At 48.3% G+C, this 21012-nt stretch overlaps 1 long non-coding RNA gene across 1 annotated transcript; it reads right to left on the bottom strand.

Annotated features, from left to right (window-relative positions):
• Nucleotides 1–696: 696 nt before the first annotated feature.
• On the bottom strand, nucleotides 697–18975 carry LOC122463499. The gene is made up of 2 exons (XR_006286927.1): nucleotides 18909–18975; nucleotides 697–964 (listed from the first exon to the last, which is right to left on the bottom strand). It is a non-coding gene; the product is annotated as an uncharacterized LOC122463499 (long non-coding RNA).
• Between the last annotated feature and the right edge of the window lie 2037 nt (nucleotides 18976–21012).

The following is a 21012-nucleotide window of genomic DNA, read 5'->3' as shown; positions in this document are numbered from 1 at the left end:
GCAGTGCTGCTCAGATTTGACCTGGTTGCCCCTCCGTGCATGTCAAAGGGGAGGCCAGGCCACATTTGAGTTGACTGGCAGCCAGAGCCATGCTCTGGACTCCTCCAGAAACACTCTACATTGAAACAGATGATAAAAGGCCCTCAGTACTGATTTTGTTTGGGACAGGCAATATTTATTTAAATAAGGGACATCTCTAAAGATATGGGACTGTTGGCAACCCTGGGACACTGGGCCCATCTGCAGCCAGTATAGCAGAGAGCCTCTGTGGATCTTTGTCACAGCCCCCTAAAGCTCTCCCTGCTGGACACTCACCAGGCTACTGTGCATGGGTCCATCACACTAGAGCCATGTGCTTTAAGCTTTCCAAGGCTGAGTAGGCTCCAACACTGTTTCTTTCCTTGGCCTCTCATGCACTCTTCATGGAAATGGGAGCTCGTGGTCCAGCTGCTCTACACCTCCAGGACCCCACGACCATTCCAGTAGTTTAAGCTCACCGTTTCCAAGAGCTCCAACTTTGTGGGTGCTCTGGGTTACAGGTTACCTCTCTAGGGACATGTGACAGAAGAAGCACATAACACACTGGCTTTGCAAAAGTTCCCAAACCAACCACTCTATGTCTTTAGATCTCTCAAGACATACAGAGATATAGTCCAAACAATGATAAAAAGTCTGGGCCTTATAAGCTATCACGAATAGAGCTTCCCTGGTTCCCTATCTGGCAGCATGATCAAAGTCCTGTGAGGAATTCCCTGCTTCCTAGTGGGCCCATATGACAGATAGTTTGGTTTTAAGAGACAAGCTGTCCTTTCGCACCATGAATTCAAGATTTATTGGTGTCTGGCGGCTTCCTCCAAGGTGGTTTCTTCTTCTCACTAGGAGAGTTATCATCACAGCTAACAGGGTCTTGTTGATCAGGAAGCCAACTCCCAACCAAAGGAAAGTAGATCTCAAGTCGAGGGAGCTGGTAAGGAAATAAGGAAAGGGAGAGAAGCAATCAGCTCACAAGGATGAGGAGGGTTTCAAAAGACATATTGAGACTGAATACAAAATTAGAGTATTTCCTTCATCCTTTACCATCCAGAACAGATAAACTCAGATACTTCAAATGGGATTTAAGATTAAAAAAAATCATGTAAGCCAAAGATGAAGCCCTAAAAGGAGTTAACGCAGGTTGCTTGGAGCTAGGTCCCAGTGTTTCCTGCCCCACCTCAGAATCTCAGGGCAGGTGTGTGTTCACATGGGTGTTTTTGGCCCATCACTAATGAAAAAGTCACTAGTAGCTTGTACCATGCAAACCGAAATTACTAGTGGAAAGAATTCATGAAAGACTGAATCTAAAGTGTAGAGAACCTTTAATTGAAAAAGTATTTTCTGTCTGAACTAAGTTTTGATGGAGAATTTTCAACCAGCTCTACTTCTCACTTTTGCTGCACTTCCTCTCCTCGGTGAAAGCAGATTTACCAGCGACTGTGAGGAGGCCAGGCACTGACAGGAGGTGATGGTCACAAGGATGATTTCTCTGACTTTAGAAGTACATGAAGCGCTGCTCCAGTAGCTGGGGGAATAGATTGCTCTGCTACTATATACATTTCTCCTGCGATTTCAACAAAGCATGAGATAACAGCATCCAGTTTTTAGTATATTATAGTGTCCTTACCAAATACGCTGCTTCAGAGCATAAATTATACAATTTAGTTGATATATGGGAAGACTTGTCTCCACTAGAGGCCTTGGTCAGGTTCAAGACCCCATTGGGCTAGAAGCTCTATAAACAGACATGGGTCTGGCCCCATTTACCATGCATTCAAAATGAAGCTAAAGACTACAGAGGTTCTTCAAAGGCTAAAGTTTTAAAGGATTTTTTTTCTAACAATACTGGTACTAAAACCCGAGGTAAACTGTAGTATAAGGACTCTTCTAGTTAAAGCTACCGAGTTACTCAAAAGTCTACCAGTTTTTCCTATATACAGTCAAGGGTGGAATATAAAGAATCAAATAAAAACAATGAGGCACTAGACTTTAGATGTCAGAGCTTTAAAAATGGGTGCAGTTGTGAAGTCTGGAATCAAGAACTAGTAATGGTGCTTCAGCATTAAAGATTAAGGCACCTTTTACAATTTTTTTTCTCTTGAGACTAAATTAAAATCAGTATAATCAGTTTCACCTAAATATTAATTGATACACTAAAAAGCAAACTACAAGGTGTGATGGGGCGGCCGCCCCTCACTGGCAGAAAGGGGTTAAAAGCAGCCCTAGGGAGGCTGCGCCAGAGGCAGCGAATTAGAAAGGGGCTGAGAGGAGCAGCCAGTCGTGGCCCGGCAGGCTCATATAAGAAGGGCCGCAGGGCAGAGCAGAGTTTGGTAGCTGACTGGAGCTTGAGGGAAGAAGACCAGGCTCCTCGCAGGAAGAAGGAGCACCAACACTTGGGACAACGCAGTGCCCCAAGCCGAGACTGGCGGAGCTAGAGAGAGGTCCTGGCTGGCTGCTAGGGCCTGCAGGCTGAGGCCCTAAGGTAAGGGCAGAACAGGGTCCTGGAGCTGCATGGGAAGTGGCCCTGGGACAATGAACTGCAGTTGCCACTCAGGGAAGTGGCTGGACAGAGATTGCAGGTCCCCCGGAAGCAGGAAACACAGAGTGTGGCACAGCTGGAAGGCAGCGTGGCTGAAGAGGAGGCCGCAGTTCTGGGTGTGGCGTCGGTCCTGGTGAGGCACCAACAGAAGAGCGCCCTGAGGAGTAGAGCTAATTCCTATGACAGCCAGCAGGAGGTGCCAGAGTGGTGAGTCCCACCCTGTCACACAACGGGCCATCAGACCAGGGCCTGGGATAGCTCTCACACCTCGGTGGCTTTTTCTCATCACATGTTACTTCCTTTAATGCTAAACCCTGTCTATGCCATCTGATGTAGGGAGTAAGGTCCTGAACTTCTCCCTGTGGCCCTGTGAAAACAAACCACTCTCTGAAATCCAACTGTGAGCTCTTTGGGGCAGGGAATGTCTTTTGTGTTCTGTTTTGTACAGATCCTAGCGCATCCTCTCTTGGCTGATGCTGTCTGAGGAAGTTGGTGCAGGTCTTAAAGTGTTTTTGAGGTGGGTGCTTTTCACTAGGATTTGCAGTGAACAGATGCTAAAGAGCTGGCAGGGAAAGGGAATTTCTGGGTTGTTGACGTTTTGTGTCGCATCGGAATGAAACGTAGCCATTGTGGAATTTCTGGAAAAACAGGACAATCCATTTTGGAACCCACCCATCAGCTGGGGAGTAGAGGGCAGCACGGGAAGCACTAATGTGACACAGACCTGAGGTCGGTCAAGGTGTGGGAAGAACAGAAGGCTGGATTCCACACTCCCGCCATACCTTGCCTGCTCTCGTGAACCCAACACAGACAGCCCCTCCCCGCTTTACTAACAGGCTGGGAGCAGGTGACGCTTGACATCTGTCTCTATAGAAGATGCTGAAGTTTTAGCTGTGCCCCTGCCTCATCCCCAAAGCTTCCTGACATGAGCATGTAAAAGGGGTGTGTGTGTGTGTGTGTAAAATGGCAGTGGATATGCCGGACATTGCTGGGTCTCAGCTTACGGGGAGGCCGTTATGAATAGACTTGGCCAGCAGCTACTTTCAGTTCTTCCCAGTGGAATTGGCATGGTCCCACGCAACATTCTGATTCTGTGGAATCAGCGTTTTTTATGGAAAACTGTTCCACTGGGAAAAAATATGAGCAGCTCTAATACTAAGGCAATCAGGGTGTGGATGGGAACAACAGAGCTAGGTGAGTCCAGAAGGGAGGGCCCCTTGACACACTACCCATGGGCACGGTCAATGATTCCCCTTTCATGGGGTTGACTGTGTGCTCGTTTTGTTCAGCTACCTGTGTGACAAAGGGGAAGAGGCTATTCCATGGATTGTGAAGGATGGCCATTTCCACCGGTGCCTAGGATGGAGAAATCAAATCAAAGCTTGATGTTTCATGACATATTATTTTCCATTGAACAGGTCAAGCTGTTGCAGCCTCTAGCATTATTATTATTATTTGGAAATAAGGGGTAACTTTTTTAACAGCGAGGATGATTAACTGTTGGAACAAAGCACCAAGACTCGTGGTGAATTCTCTATCACTGGCAATTTTTAAATAGAGATTGGATGTTTTTCTGAATGATCTGCTCTAGGAATTATTCTGGCGCAGGTCTCTGGCCTGTGCTCTGCAGGAGGTCAGACGAGATGATCACAATGGTCCCTTCTGGCCTTGGAATCCATGAATCAATAAATTCTATAACACATGGCATACTGAGACCATCTGTAGTCAGTACAGTGTAGTGCTGCCAGCAATAATTTAATGGAAATCCTGACTGCCCGTTGTATGCACGCGGGGAGGGCAGTCCTCGCACAGAACTATGAAGCCGTGTGTCGCTTCTTCCCCAGCTGTGGCCAGGATCCACAAAAGCTGAACCGCTCGCTTATTAGATGTCAAACTGCTGAGGGTGGAGAAAGCCCAGCTGAGATCCCAGGGGCTGCTACTGAAAGGGGAGTTCAGGTAACACATCGTTCTGCATCTCCTTCTTCTGGGGTTAAATAAAACAGGTTAAGTCCTAGTGTGCCTTGGAATTCGATCCCTGGGCTGCCAAAGTATCACAGAAAACAAGAATTGTTCCTCTGTTTCATGGTGTGAGATGATGTGATAGAATGGGAGGCTATATCCACACTACGAGCTAAGGTGTGATTCTCCTGCTTGTCTACACTTGCTCGCACTAGTGCTCATCCAGCTAGCACGAGTATAAGTAGCAGTGTAGCCGTGGTAGCATGGGTGGCTGCAGCAGAGGCATGTCTGAGTCGTGCGGAGTACAAACCCACCAACATGAGTGGGTATGTACCTGACAGGGCTCAGCTTTGCCTTCTCTGCCCCCACCGGTGTTACCGCGGCTACGCTGCCATTTCTGTTTGCACTAGCTCACACTGAGGTAGTGCGGGTATGTGTACACGAGCAGGGGAATCATGCTTCTCGCTCCTAGCATGGACGTAGCCAGAGTTACCAGCAAGAGCCCTAGGGAAGCCCGTACCTTTTGGATGAGCTGTCCCTTCCTTCCTTTTTTATTGCCTCTGATCTTGTGGTCCACCAGGAATTCATGTCGACCTACTGGTGGGGGTCCCCGCGTGCCTACTAGACCTTCTGTCAGTCCCCTTCTCCCATCTGGGAATGAATATCTCACTCCCTGGTGGTAGCGTCGCATTCCTCTCCACGGTGACATCCCAAGCTCTGCTTCACCCCCAGCAGGTGCTGTGGCATGCTGTCTCTTGTTGACGATAAAAAGGCCTCTCTTGAAACTGAGGTAGACGTCCTACAGTCTGAGGAAATCAGTCCCAATTCGGGTTTCCTGTTAGGCTTCTTCTGCTACTAGGACTTCACAGCTTAGACGGAGGGTGGCTAGAGTTATAGTGGTTTGCCGTATTCCGATCACCTGGAGACAAGTTTAGTCTGCAGCCTGGACCACCCCATTGAAAGGTCTCAACTTCTTCTGGTCTCCCTGGGCGGCTGTTTCCCACAATTGTGACTGTGCAGTGGAAACCTGTGCCCCACAGTCTACCAGAATTCTATATGGATGTCCACTGATCTTTCACGTGATGTAGTATTTGGGACTGAAATCATTGTTAGCCATCACTTCTTGTTTTAGACCTGCTGGTTAGTGGCTTTGGACATGAAGATGGGTTGCTGCATCTTTCTGCCTGCACTTCCCTGCTATTTCTACTCTCAGAGCACAGGGGAACACTTTCGTCATCAGAATTGTTCATTTCCATCCACCAAGCAGCCCTTTGGCACCTCATTCCTACAGCACCGACCTGCTAAACTTTGCCAGCCAAATTTTCCAGTTGCAATCCCACCGCTGACACCAGAATAATTGTTATAGCTGCACAGTGTTGTGACACACCCACCCTCTAAGGTATGAATAGTGTGCCAGGTGTACCGCAACTCAGAGGCAAGCACTGAAGGACCCAATAACCACTCAGACACTTGGCTAAAGTGAAGGGGTATTTCACTAGGGCTGGCAAGAATGGGGAACTTTGCAAATAGCCTGAGTACAGTGCCTTAAACAGTTACGACTCAAAGTGAAACTCAAGGCAGTTCTTATTTGGGTCTCTGGGGATCAGCCCAGTCGAGGGTTACGACTCTTCAGGCCTAGTGCCTGGGCTGCTCTCCCCGGTCCAGTCGCTTTTAGAAGCAAATGGGAGCTTGCAGTTTTCCAGGCCAGGCTCAGTTAGCAGCAGTGTGTCTCATTGGGGTTCCTCTCCTCTGGCTTCCTACACAGTCTCAGTTTCTTCTCCCCAGGACAGAATAGAAACTGTGCACCATTCTGCAATGTCCAGCAGTCACAGGGAGTGCTGGACAGGGCAGCCAGGTGCACAGGTGACTTCCTGGGTCAGGGTCTGTCCATAGAGTTTCTGCCCCCTCCCCCTAATTGGCCAGGGGCAGGGGATGTGCCTGTGTGTGCATCCTAGAGGGTGATAAATCAGTGGGGAAAGGGCTGACAGTAGTTTCCTGCTTAGCAGATTCACCACACAGTCATCAGGTCTTATCATAGCCCCACCGCTACTGGCATGAACCCTAATCCTCCACGGTGTGGTGGGCAATCCAGCGCAGGGTTCCTGGATGCAGCTGGCCCAAGGGAAAGACACCTGCCGTGGAATGGCAGCAAGGGAAGGAGCAGATGAGGAGGGCTAGGCAAAGGAAGAGCAAGAGGCAGCGGGAGAGGAGAAGCTGCTCTCAGAGGCATATGAGGCTTTGCAATCACTAGAGGGCAGAGGAGGATCAGGAATGGTGGCCCAGAGCAGAGCGTGAAGTGCCATGGTTCTCCCCTAGGAGACACGATGGGGAAGCGCTTATAGAGGGGACCGTCTTTGCCCACCAGCAGCCGGAGACTGGGAACCCAGTTTTAAAGCACTGGCCAATACACGAGCTAACGTTATTTCCCCTGTCTCTCGGGGTGGGTGAAAGACGCTGATCTGCTGATGGTTTGTACAGTGATGCGAGGCCTTTAGGTGAGAGGCATAGTACGTAGTGGACGAAAAGGCCTTTTAGAGAGACCAGGTGGGTGAGGTAATATCTTTTACTGGACCAACTTCTGTTGGTGCGAGAGACAATCTTACACAGAGCTCTTGTAACTTTCTGCCACTGCCCATCCCGAGAGAGGCCTGCGATACTGCCTGCGGCCACCTGATGGCAGTCCGAGATCACACTGCCTGCACCGGCCCAGGGGCTGAGAATTGGGATTACAGGCCAGAAGCTAAGTGGGCTCTCTGGGCGGCTACAACAAGGTCAGGGGAAGCAGAGCATCCATGGCTGGAAGGCGGGGGCGGGAGGCCTCCTGCATGGTGCCCCAGGATTTGGGATGCTCTTGACGCAGTAACTCTACGGAGGAAAAGTCCCTCTCTTAAGAAGCCTCATCGGATGTCACTTTCCAGCAACCGGGCACCACAGGGACCAGGAGAGTCCATGTGTAGACTCTGCTGCATCCACAGCTGGGCTTGGAGAGCCCTCCAGAGAAAGCTGCTCCCAGCAACACCTCTCCGGCGTGTATCGAATATCTAGCCTGTGGAGAGACTTTTGACTGGGCATACCCCACCCCAGCCTGCCTCGGAGGGCCCTGAACAAACCCCGCTGCCCCTCCGGACCTACCCCCACAAACCTAGTGCCGGCTGCAGTGCAGGGAGCCGCTGTCCCATCCCGTCTGAAGCTCCTGGGGGCCTGTTTCATTCATGCTGGCCTCTACTGTGGGGACAGCCGCTGGCTGCTTCCCAGCTAGACCAGAGCACCGTAGAAACGCAGCCGGATTTAGGGGCCTCCTCTGCCGGGTCTAGAGCTCAGCAGAGACGCGGAGTGGGGAGGGATTGATGCTAATAACCTTATGGAAGTTGTGGGGTGGGGCTGAAGGGTTGATGGGGGGCCGGTGAAAGGCCAGTAGGCACTTGGAACAGGGTGCTGGGAGACGTGGCTATGGGGTGGCCTGTGAGCTGTAGCTTCGGCGAAGATGCAGGAGCTGGGAAGAGGATGGGTATAATGGGTATATGGGTACAGGGAAGTTATATGGGGAGATGAGTAGCGTGGAAGGGCAAGTAGGAACTGGCACTAGGCACAGGCTATGTCCAGGCAGGGAGGCCTGGGTACAGGGGAAGAGGGGAGAGGCTATTTGCAAGCAGGACGCGGGCAGTGGTCTCGGCTGTGCTGTAAAGAAGCAGAGGCCCCACAGCCGCGGCAACGGCTTAGTAAGGGGCCTGGTGTTTGGTCTGTTCCACATCAATGGGGCGTCCAGCTGTGGCTGAGGATGAAAGAGAGAGAGGGGATTAAAGGCTCCCAGGGTCTCCTCTAACCCGCCTAAGACTCGCCGACAGGGCAGCGTGCAGCTTCAGGAAGGCTTCTTCATATGGAAAATATTACGCAGGGGAGAGTACAAGCGTATGCTCTCCAAAAGAGGGGGGGGGCACATTCCCCGTACACAGCACTGTGGAACCACAGACCCAACCCAGAAGAGCAGGAGCTGAGCCCCCTCCCCATCATTGCATGGGACGATGGAGGGGCACAGGTGGGATGAGTTTGGAAGGCCTCAACTCGTGAGGAACCGGAGAGAGAAGTACAAATGCACCAGGAGCACAAACGATAGCAGGAGAAAAAGAGGGGGAGAAAGGGAAAGGGGGGGAAGGGAGGATCGAACCTGAGAGGGGGAGGTGGCGACAGGAGGAGAGATGGAGAGAAATGGAGGGGGAGGTGGTGAAAGGGGGAACGAGAGAAATGGAGGAGAGAGAGAGGTGGTGAAAGGGCAGCTGCCTGCTCTATTGTGTTGTTAACCAGGTCACCAGGTGGGAGCTCCCCACACACAGCAACCAAACGGTTCTCCTGGCATATTTCCTCCCCTCCTCCCCGCCCCAAACTTCTCCCAGGAATGTTTGTGATGGGGAACAAATTGCTAACAGAAGTGAGAAATCTCGTCCTGAAAGCAAGCGAGATTCCAGTGAAAGGTTTCCTGTTGGCGGGTCACGTCTAGAGGGTGTGGAGCCTTCTCCCCGCTCTGGTGAAATAATCTCAGGAGTTAACGTAGGATAAATAATCCCAGGCTGGCGTTTCCTGCCTTCTGTTTTGGCTGGAGCAATTCGGCTGCTTCCATTTACCGCTATTTTCTCCTTGCTGTCACGTGGATATTTCAGTCACATTAGGACTCCTCTTGTCCCCCCCCAACAAGCTTCACCACCAATGAAATCTCCTGAGAATTCTTCTCACTTCCACTCTACTTTCCTCCTTGATTTATACTGTCGACCGGACTGACCTTCCTTGCCCTCATTTTCCTGACCGTGTCAGCACACACACATCAGTACATGCGGAACTGCCAAGACCCACATTTGCCGGGCCTCTGCATCCATCCCCACATAGCTGCAAGGACGCGCAGGTACACACCCCTGTATGATGACACATGCATACTCACATGTAGTCAGCACAGAGGGGCGTACATTGCCACACACAGGCGCAGCCTGGAGAGGTGTGCACCGACACATACCCAGAGGTATTCCCACGCACGGTATAGTTTATATGCATAGAAGATGCTGATGCATACAGGGGACATGCACATAATTGGGCTGACACGTATGCACAAATAAACACTGTATGGGGAAATATAGTGTGTGTCCTGAGTGTGCGTCCACGTGCACAGATGTCCATGCAGACACACAATTATACATCAAGGTGCCTTTTTTCCTGTACCATCTATATGTCCCTAGCTATCCCAGGCATGAATGGAGGGACTCAGCCATGCATAGCAAGGTTCTGCAAGGGACAGACACACAAGACTTCTCTTGGTCTCTCTAGGTTTCCGTACAGTTGCCGCATTCAAGCACCTGCCACGTGGTCATTCACCCAGGTACGCATGGCTGCAGCCCAAGGCTCGCAGTTAGACCGCCATGCACAGACCCTCCTGTCTGGACGGACACGCAAAGCGAGTGCGTGGGGGTTTCCATGATGAGCACTGTAGCTACAGAAAGAAGTTGCTGTGTTTCTGAGCAGCTGTCAATCCGGGGCCTGCAAAGGAAGTTCCCTGGCCTAGCGCCTCCGGCTCCAGAGGCCAAAGGAGCGGTTCACACATCCTCCCTTTGGAATGGGTCTCAAGGTAGCTGTGCCCCCCTCCCCACCCACAAATCCCTTTGTCCTCCTCGCCTGGAGAGCTGCCTTCCTTCCCCTCCCTGCCTTCCTGGGAAGCCCATGTGGATGTGGTGCTGCTGGGTCACCTGTCTGGGCGGCTTAGTTAAGAACAATAAACAAACTGCTAAATGGAAGGATATTCTCTTAAACCCGACTTCTGCTGCCTTCCAGGGAAATGCAAACAGCAGAGCCCACCTCCTGTCCCCTTCCAGCCCCAGCTTCACGGCTCTCCTGAAACCTGATCTCCTTCGCCTTGGAGCGGCAAAGCACCATGGCCTCTGAGTGCACCTTCCCCCCTGACCTCGTCTGCTCCGCGTGTCCTTTTCCTGACACACACCCGTGGAGCACACAGGACGCTGCCTGGCCAGACGCACACTTACCACAAAGCGGCACACACATGCATGTACACACTGCACCAACATGCACACTTACCACAAAGGGGCACACACGTGCATACGCAAATGGCACCGACACACACACACACACTTACCACAAAGCGGCACACACACATGCATGTACACACTGCACTGACACACTCATCCAGATGCACACTTACCACAAAGGGCCACACACATCCTCCTGCACATGAATGCCCTGCACAAAGCCACACAGATACACACCTCAAAGGAGCCCCCCATTGCACTGACACACACACACACACACACACACACACTCCTGAGGGACGAACACACTGCTCACACATACCACAAAGAGCCACCCAGACACACTGCGTAGACACACTCTCTTCCCTTTACAAATGCCTCCTGTGCAGATCCGCACACGCAACCCATTCTGATGTGCACCAAAGAGACCCCCCACCACAAAAACAGCTCACAGATTACACACACAGGATAGCACTTACACAGAGTGCAGCACATGTGAGATGTACCACACTGCCGGCTCATGCACACACACACAGAACAGGGACACCACAAAGCCCGGTGAGTGAGGGATAAGCAGTCATGCACGCAGCACAGAGCACGAACATACCTATCGCATACCCAGGAGCTCAAGGTGGCTGATGAGAGGGGGGAAGAGGACAATTGAACATGGCCCCGAGCTCAGGGCAGCCCCCAAAACATGTGTAACATCTGCGTAAAGGTGGGGCTCCGGCAGACATGATGTACAGGGGCCCAAAATTTCTCTTGGTGGGTCGCCCCCTGTGCATGCTACAGAGACACAGACACAAACACAGTAATACCCAAAGAACACCCGGAAATCACACTCACTCACCCTCTCCCATATACATATTCCTCCTCAGGCCCTCCATACACACACCTATCATACACCCCCTCACACACCTACACCTTGACACCCACTCACACACCCAGCTCTTATATACGCAGCTCTCTCTCTTGCACACCTCATAGTTTCCCTTGCACGAGCATGCACACACACTCCTCACACCCCCTCGCACCCTCTCACAGACACACTGACCAGCTCGCACACCTTCTATTAGAGACATATCCCCTCGCATCCTCCCAAACATCTTCATTTGCTTTCTCTTCACACCTCCTCTTGCATCTCTGTGAATTATGTAAGCTCAGTACCAATGTGGACACAAGAACAAATGGATATAAACTGGCCATCAGGAAGTTTAGACTTGAAATTAGATGAAGGTTTCTAATCATCAGAGGAGTGAAGTTCTGGAACGGCCTTCCAAGGGGAGTAGTGGGGGCAAAAGTCATATCTGGCTTCAAGACTAAGCTTGATAAGTTTATGGAGGAGAGGATATGATGGGATAGCCCAATTTTGGCAATTAATTGATCTTTGACTATTGGCGGTAAATATGCCCAATGGCCTGTGATGGGATGTTCGATGGGGTGGGATCTGAGGTACTACAGAGAATTCTTTCCTGGGTGTCTGGCTGGTGAGTCTCGCCCACATGCTCAGGGTTCAGCTGATTGCCATATTTGGGGTCGGGAAGGAATTTTCCTCCAGGGCAGATTGGCAGAGGCCCTGGGGGTTTTTTGCCTTCCTCTGCAGCGTGGGGCCCGGGTCACTTGCTGGAGGATTCTCTGCACCTTGAAGTCTTTAAAACACAATTTGAGGACTTCAATAGCTCAGACATAGGTTAGGGGTTTGTTACAGGAGTGGGTGGGTGAGATTCTGTGGCCTGCGTTGTGCAGGAGGTCAGACTAGAGGATCATAATGGTCCCTTCTGACCTTAAAGTCTATGATTCTATGAGATACGCCTTCACGCTACCGTCTTAGTACACCTCCCTTTTCATTTTTACACACCCATCCACACACACCCCCACCTCTCTTCCACATACATACACCCCACCCCCAGCCTCACACCCCTTTCATTCATGGCTACCACTCTTCAGCCAGCAGGAAGACAATGCCAGCCCGAGGCTAAGCAGCACACTCCAGCCCTGCCACAACTTCAAACCCACCTCTCATTTTTCTGCCTCTCTTTCCCTGTTTGTTGTTAGCGCTCCTCCTCAGAAGTACCTCCGAAAGCCACCTTCCCTCTTTGCCTCAGTTTCTCTCTCTCAGGATGAAAGAAGAATGTATACAGTTCTGCTCCCGTTCCGTCCCCACCCCACCGTCTTTTCCCATCAATGTTGCTGTAACGGTTGAAATTAAAAGAGCCATTACAAAATAAATAACACCCCAAACTGGCCTCGTACACAGAAGGGAAACCTCTGGCAGAGAGAGGGTGTCCCACTAGCATGCCCAGCTTGAAGGGAACGAATCTCCCAGCTCTGTTGAAATTTTCGGTCACGGTAGAAGAAGCTACCCCTTAGGGGCCAGATTCGTGGGTCCAGCTGCGCTGTGCTTGTAGGACCCAGGGTGGTGAATGGCTCCGAGCTCAGTACTTATATAACCCCGTTACGAGAGTATCAGAGCCCCTCATGCTTTCTAATGTGTTCATCCACACAACAGCCCTGGGAGGCAGGGCAGAGCTAATATCCCCAGGCTACAGATACAGAGCTGAGGCACAGGGTAGATTAAGTGACTTGCCGAAGGTCACCCAGGGAGCGTGCTTAGAGCAGGGAATTGACCTAGGTTTCCCGAGTCTCAGGACTTTCACTGGTCAGAAGAGCAGATGTAAATGGCATAACAGGAACCAGTGCAGCATTCAGCGGGTGTGCAAAGCAGGTGTGACGTACACAGCAAAAGGGGGCAGCTGGGAAAGCAGCACATAGGAGGGAATATGATTAAGCAGGTGCCCAGCTACGTTATCTCATTCTCTTGTATCTATTGGTTACTTTCCCCGTGGCCTGTTTTCTCCTTCGGTATGGAAGTCACACTCACATCGCACGCTCGCCGAATGCCAAATCAGTACAAGGTGTGCTACTCTGCTACCTGGTTGTTCACCAGTTGACACCCGTCGTGTAACTTTCACCAGTATTTGCGTCACCTTTGAACGTGGTCCAGAGGCCTTCATGGGAGCGGTTCCCCCTTTAACCTCAGGAATCTCGCTCTGTGTGTGGGGAGGGCTCTGTGCCCTAGACGAAGCCAGGTGGGATGACTCAGATATTTCCAAATTGATCACAAAGAAGGGAAATTGTCCCCGGGAAGAGAGCGTGTGCAGTGCGTGTATAGCTGTCATGTGCAGTGTATGTGGGGTGGTTTGGTATGGTGTGATGGCCAGGGTATCCTCTCCTGGGCTGGAGGAAATCAGAGCTGGCGAAGGATTTTGACGAAGAGGACCAAATCCTGTTCTCAGTTACACGCTGCAACCCCCATTAAAGTTTGTGGCAACTGAGAACCGTTTTGGGGCCAGCGTATTTAGAAAAAAAAGGGGAGGAAATCTCTCTTATCTTAAAACCAAGAGTTCCCTTTCCCTGCTGCCATGTCAACTAATTTGCTTGCTCAGGAGCTATTCTTTGTCTGTCTGGGACACATTTTGGACCCAGTCCTGCTCTCACTGATCTCAATGGACGTTTTGCCCCTGAGTTCAGGGGGAGCAGGATGGGGCCCTGATAATACCATCTTATCCCAGACTTGACCCTGATTTTGCACAGTTAGACGAGCAGCATCCCAGAGGCTTATCATTCCTTTAAGAGCACAAAGCTGGCGTGTTTCCCACAGCAGGATTCCAGTTCGGCTTTAATTTTTAGCGATGAATAATTCCGGGCTCAGTGGCCCTGGAATTCCTATGGAAACACAAGACTTTCCCGTCGAATCCATCCCAATTCAGGTTCTCGCTGTGGCCGATGGGGCGCTTAACACTTTTCAGATCGATTTGCAAAGATGCTTTAAAGTGAAACCAGTTTTCTGGTGGGAGGCCCTGGCGCCAGTTTTCCATTGTTCAAACAAACAACAAAATGCTTCTTAATAGGAACAATGATGCACACGTTCCTTTGACCCTTGGTCCCAAGTACCCCAAATCTGATAACCTCCAGGGCATGTTGCAGAGCTCATGTTTCCCCAGACATTTGGAAATGGAAGGGAGGAGGGGGTTGTAAGAGTTCGGGATTTGGGTGGGGGAGGGCAAGTCAAGTTTTTAAGTTGTCTGGCTCGCTGGTGGCTGGTGATCTCCAGTTGTATTGAGCCCACTTGGATGTATTTATCAGGTATGCCAAGGGCACCTGGAGTGTAAAACTAGGCCCCATTCCTGGGAGTTGCAAAAATCTAAAAACAGAAACAAATAAACATACATTTAAAAGCCCTTCAGAAGAGGAAAATTCGACAGCAATGGCCTGACCTTGCAGTCCTCATGCTGGCAATGTGAGCGAGTCAATTTATTAGCAAGATGCTGTTGCCTAGTAGATAAGGCACTGGACTGGGACTCAGGAGATCTGAGGTCTGTTCCTTACTCTGCTGCTCGGCAACCATGGGCAAGTCACTTTGTCTGCATTTCCTCAGTTTCCCAACCTGTAAGATAGGGCTAACCACCTCCTTTGTAACGCACTTTGAGATCCACATGCTGTATGAGAGGTAGATATTATTATCGATGACTCTAGGGGATTTTGTCCCTCGTCATCATATTATCTTCACATCTCTTGAATCTCTGCGTAAGTGCGGTTTTTGCCCTGGTCAGAATTGCAGGGTTGGGTCCCAGCTTTCTGGCCTTTTAATTTTCTTCATTTCATTTTGATTATTTCTTTTTCTTTTGGTGATCAGTGTCTTCCACAAAGTGTCGGTCCTTTTATAACAAACATTGTTACTGCTGGGCATGGGACATCATTAGAAGATGGATTCTTTCGTGTCTAACAGCGAAGTTTGCACATAAATACCTCTGAGAAATGTTTCTTCATCTCTGTGGTTCCTTCCAGCCCTTTCAATCAAAAATATGATCCACCAGGGATGGCTGATTGGAGGTAAAATATGTGGTAGGTAAAATATGTAAATAGGCACCTAAAGGGAACAGGATTGGGCCATCCAAAGCAAAATCTTCACTGATCTCAGTGATGGAGCATTGAGCCCCTCTTTTGACTTTCAGATTAAAATGCTTCTGATCAAAGCCCACTGAAGTCAATGGGAAGATTCCCATTGAATCTTCAGTGGACTTTGGAGGTAGGCTTGTACCTTGAAGAACAAAGGATAGTGGTTGTGAGAGACAGAGGGAGGGACAGAAAGAGTGATCCAAAGTTAAGGTAACCAACAGCTGCAGATGTCTATTTTACTTTTCAGGGAGGAACATTATTTTCCAGCCCCTCCCCTCTGAAATTGGAAATCCCCCTTTCCAGCTCCTGTCTTTTCCTTGGCTCCCAACTTGACACTGGCCCCATATGTATATGTATGTGTGCTTTATAGAAAACAATTTGCCATGTGCCAATGCATTATTCAAGCCACCTGTGAGCAGTAACATGTTTACAAATTACTGATTAGGACAGAAGAAAGCCCAACTGTTTGTTTTGATAAAGGAACCACTAGGCCACAGAGATGCTGAGGACTAACTCCTTATCCATTGATATTACTCATTTGATTGATTTACTGAGTGCCAGCAATGCTGTATAGACAGATAAGGAAGGTGAGGCACAATCCTCCTCTCACTCTGGTTTTTACAGACAGACTCCTGATTTATACTAGGGCAAATGAGAAGAAAATCTGGCTCATACTCCCTGCCGGGAGGACAGATTTGCTCCAGAGGCAAACAGAGTTCAGACACATTATACAAGAACCCAGTCCCGCATTAACATAACAAGATAAGAGCGGCCGTCCTGGGTCAGACCAAAGTATGCCCAGTATCCTGTCTTCCGATAGCAGCCAATGCCAGGTACCCCAGAGGGAATGAACAATCACCAAGTGATCCATCCCCTGCCGTTCACTGTCAGCCTCTGCCTATCTTGGCTAATAGCCATTGATGGACCTATCCTCCATGAACTTATCTAGTTCTTTTTTGATCCCTGTTATAGTCCATTCTTATACATTCCAAGCTTCCATTGGCATCACTGCAGCATCAGCCCTGGGCGTCCCAAATCCTCCTCACTTTACTCATGTGTGCAGTCCCAATTGAGGGACTTGTTGCAGGAGTACAGCAAACAGGGTATGGCCCAGTGTGATGGCGCTGGCTCAAGGCTGTACAGAAATCAAGCAAGCATCATTCTTAACCGGGCTTTGGTTGCATCCATCTATTTCTCTTATCTACACCTAGCTACCCAAGTTATGTATCTATCGCTACACAAGCCCCCCCCCCCCCACCAATCTGATAACTACAGTATCTTTCTACTCATAACTACAGTATCACGCTCTCTCTCTCATACCTACAGTATATATCTGTTCTCATAACTACGGTAACTCTATCTATCTAACATTTTTTAGATTAAACATTGTTTTAACTTCTTGAAAACTCCATCAAGAAAAAGAAATTGCTTCTTTTGTCTGGCTTATGTCATCATTACTGGAAAAAATCTCTCTCTCCCCCCCACCCCTTTTCTTATTTTGAAACGTTTTCTGAAAAGCCAACTTTCCAGCTGCCTAACGGCGTTGAGGAGGAATTGTCAGCAGCAGCCTTTATCCCATTCTCTGTCTTTCCTCACGACTGAGTGTTTGCCTGGGTCTTCGTCTCTCCCAGACACTCCGCTCCACCTTGTTGTAAATTCTGACAACGAAAACATTATTTAAATGTCCTCAAAGTTTTTCTTCCCATTGAAAAAAGGGATTTATTCTTTTTTTTTCCCCATTGGAATTAATGTTATTCTAATGTGTTTCCTTTTGATCTTTAGGGGATTTTACACTGATTATCCCTAATTTTGAAAAGAAAAAGAGTTTTTTTTTTTGTTTTAATTGTTTTTAAAAGCTTTAGCGAGAGGCAAAAAAAAATTCCATCCTACTTCTTTGGCACATCTTTAACCTTTAAGTACCTCTGGAAAAAAAGTATTTAAAATATATTATACATTTTTAAACAGGGTGCTTTTGACAGGTCAGTTTCAAACCTCTCTCTCTTTTCTTGTGCTGTGTTGGAATAAGACAATTTTGCAGCTTGGATTTTTTTGACAGTTAAATTGCAATGTAGGCTGAGAGTGGAATAGGGATCCTGTCTCTTTAACTCTCTAACTAGACAAAGACTTTTCCCCTTTGAGAGCTGAGCCCGGGATCAGAACTGTCAGATGATCTCGTAGCACTTGGGAGAGTTTGCAAAGTCATAATTATATCTTTTAACCTGTCTTGCTCTTTGCAAAAGAAAGGTCCTATTATATTGAAATGAGATTATTAGCCATCAAATACTTTCTTTCTTGGGATTCTTCTTTATAAAAAAAATATTCAAATACCTTAACTACTTTGCAATTGAATTTTTATAAGATTTACTTTTCACTAAATAAGTGTTCTATAGCAGATATTTTTAAAGGGTGTTTTCAATGTGCACATACAAAAAACATAAATCCGACTAAATGAAATGTCACCTGGATAATTAACGGAAGGTAAAGTTCCAAAGCCCAGTTCAGATTTTATTTTATTTTTTTTAGTTTGCTTGGTGAGTTTAGCGGGGTTTTTTTTAAAGGATTGGGGGAGCTTCTTCAGTTACCTTCATTGCCAGAAATCATTCTTTTTTTTTCTTTTTTCAAACCCAAGAAATTTTTAAATCAAAGTCGAACCAATCAGAAGTAAAACAAAACAAAAGAAAACACACAATTAAAACAAATGCATCACAATCTAAATGTGTGCTTTGTGAAGGTGACAACTGCATTAAAACAATCAGGGAAATACAAAAGGGATCGCGAAATAGGATTCAAACTGAAAATAAAGGCCTGTTTAAACTACCTCTTCAGAGCCCCGATGCATCAAAGATACTTATGTACGTACCTAACTTCAAGCATGTGTGTAGTCCTGGACAGCACATGTGCTTCAGGCTGAGCATATTCTTAAATATCTGACTGAATCAGGGCCCTGATGAGCATAACAGAGCTGGAAGATTAGAGCATTCTGGCCTGGTTCAAAACCCATTGAAGTCAATGGGAAATCTTTCCATGGACTAGAATAAGCTTTGGATCCAGCGCCCTTTTTTCATAAGTGGTTGGTCATTTTAATCGAATGATTAGAGTGCTGCCGTTTATAGCTCCATAACTCAGCTGGTGTCAGCTGGTCCATTATAAACCCCCTTCCTTTTCAGGGGTGGGTTATAACTTGGCCATAAAAATTCATTCTGAGATTAAATTTGGCATGTTGAGATCTAACAAAGGAATTGTTCCTTGGGCAGGCAAAAAATTCCGCTCAAGTCACAGGGGGCTGAGAGATCAAAACTGGTTTAATTTTTTAAAGTTCCACAATATTAAATATGCATTTTAATAAAAACAATGCACTGCAGAATACACGGGACCCGAATTTGCAAAGCTCTTACCTGGGTGAGTAACTTTACTTTAACCTCCTTTAAGGCAATGGGAGTTGAGGGGAGTAAAGCTACTTGCCTGCAGGATTTCATGCCCAGAGTCTGGTATTTGCTCAGTTAAAGATGTCTTTTCATTCATATCCCATTGATAATACATATGTATTTTCAGCTGGCAAAGTATGTGCTTTATTCCAGAGGCTAAGAAGCAAAGGCCATTATTTGATACACATTTCCTAACCTTCCAGGAAGATGTTTTCCAGTCCTAATGAAACCCAGTGAGCTGACAGACAAAAAGAACCCCTTGATGCTAAATAAGGCCCCGATCCTGCAATTGAAGCCACATGGAGGAACCCTGCACAACCCCCAGCCTTGATTCAGGACAGAACTCGAGCCCATTAAGCAGGTGCTTTAGATGGATTTAAGCACCTGCTTCAAGTTAAGCACATGTTGTCTATATGTAAGGTCCTTCTCCGGCCCCCGTCACCATAGCATCTGAGCGCCTCACAGCATTTATTCTCACCACACCCCTATGTGGTAGGGCAGTGCTGTTATTTCCATTGTGCAGATGGGAAACTAAGGCACAATGAGACCAAGTAACTTGCCCAAGGCCACACAGTCAGTCTGTGGCAGAGCAAGCAGTAGAACCCGGGCTCCCAAGTTCCAGCCACTAGGCAAACCTTCCTCCAGACACTTGTGTCTTTCCTGAAGAGGGATGCTTTCTTAAACTGGGACCCCATTGTCTTCAATGGGATTTCATACAGCCAGAGGGGGCTGTCCAGATGGTTCTGGCTTAGAACCTTCCCGTGCTACTGGCCACATGTAAGTTCAAGGCTGCAGATAATATGTTATTCCTGCTGGATCCTTTTTGCCTTTCCCAACAGGGTGAGCAAACAGAAAGGACTGAAAAACATTCAGATACTCTCTTGATGAGCGATCTGTAAATGCCCAGGGGCAGTAGGTAGAGAGACTGCTAGAGGTAGAGGGTCAGAGCCCCAACTGGTGGGAATCGACAGAGTTCCATGGACTTCACTGGGGATGTACCAATTTACACCAGCTGAGGGTTTAGCTCAGCATTTCAGGGCTTTCCCCAGTTGGTGCCACCGTCATAAATATTGTCTCTCTCTTTTGGCATTGAACTAATTTGTACAATCATTCCAAAAACCAGAACAAGTTGCTGGTAGATGTCTTTTATTTTCAGCTCAGTCTTTGAGACTTTGATGCAGTCACTAGGTATTGGGTTTTTTTGGGTTTTTTGTTTTTAATGCCCACAATAGCTTTACACTTCTTCATGATGCTGTCAGCTAAGTCGTGGCCATTAGACCTAGAGGAAGGCACTCTCTGTTCCAGTACAGGTCACAGCAAACAGTGGTGGCTCAACAAAGGGATCGCTGCAAACACTTAATGGCAATGACTGTGTTTGAAAGAGCTCTCTTGTATCACTGAAAAGACCACGGGCGAAAATGTCTGCTGGTGGAACTTCATTGAAATCAATGGAGTTAGGCCAGCAGAGAATTTGGCCCCAAGATCCCTGGCTCTTAAAGGGTGGAATTCACTGCTGTGCACAGGACCTGTGGACCATTCAAATCCCACTTATACCAATAGGCCACAGTTCTGCAGGAAGCTCCCAGTAGGCAGAGCCCGGCACCTGTTCTGAGTCCTATTAGCTTTAATGGGGCTCCATGCAGCTCAGGGGAGGGGGCGGAGGCACGGGGAGACAGTTGTAGGATCATGGCCCTAATGACTTATGTGGGACTTAAGCGAATGCTCTTCTGGGTAAATGGAAACAGATCTCGTCAAAACTCAAACCAGAGAAGATGGCTTCTGAAGAACAAGCAACCCAGGTGAATTACTTTTCCTTTCAAGGCTCTTCTGAGATTTCGGGTCTGAATCTCCATCCCCTTTTGCACCAGTTTTACCCCAGTGTAACTCCCTTGACATCAGTGGAGTCACTCCTGACTGACTGAACAGAATCAATCCTTTTGTGTCTTAGCCTCTCAATCTCACCAGCTGGAGGGTATCTCTGTCATTTCTCTCCCTCTGGCATCCATACCTCTAAGCCTCCAATTCCTGAGTCTCCTCATCTATACCGGTACAACTCCATTAATTTAAATGGGGT

This window comes from Chelonia mydas, chromosome 21 (assembly GCF_015237465.2).
Source record: "Chelonia mydas isolate rCheMyd1 chromosome 21, rCheMyd1.pri.v2, whole genome shotgun sequence".
Taxonomy (NCBI): Eukaryota; Metazoa; Chordata; order Testudines; family Cheloniidae; genus Chelonia; species Chelonia mydas.
Note: the sequence above shows the minus strand (reverse complement) of the source record. Positions and strands in the feature narration are given on the sequence as shown.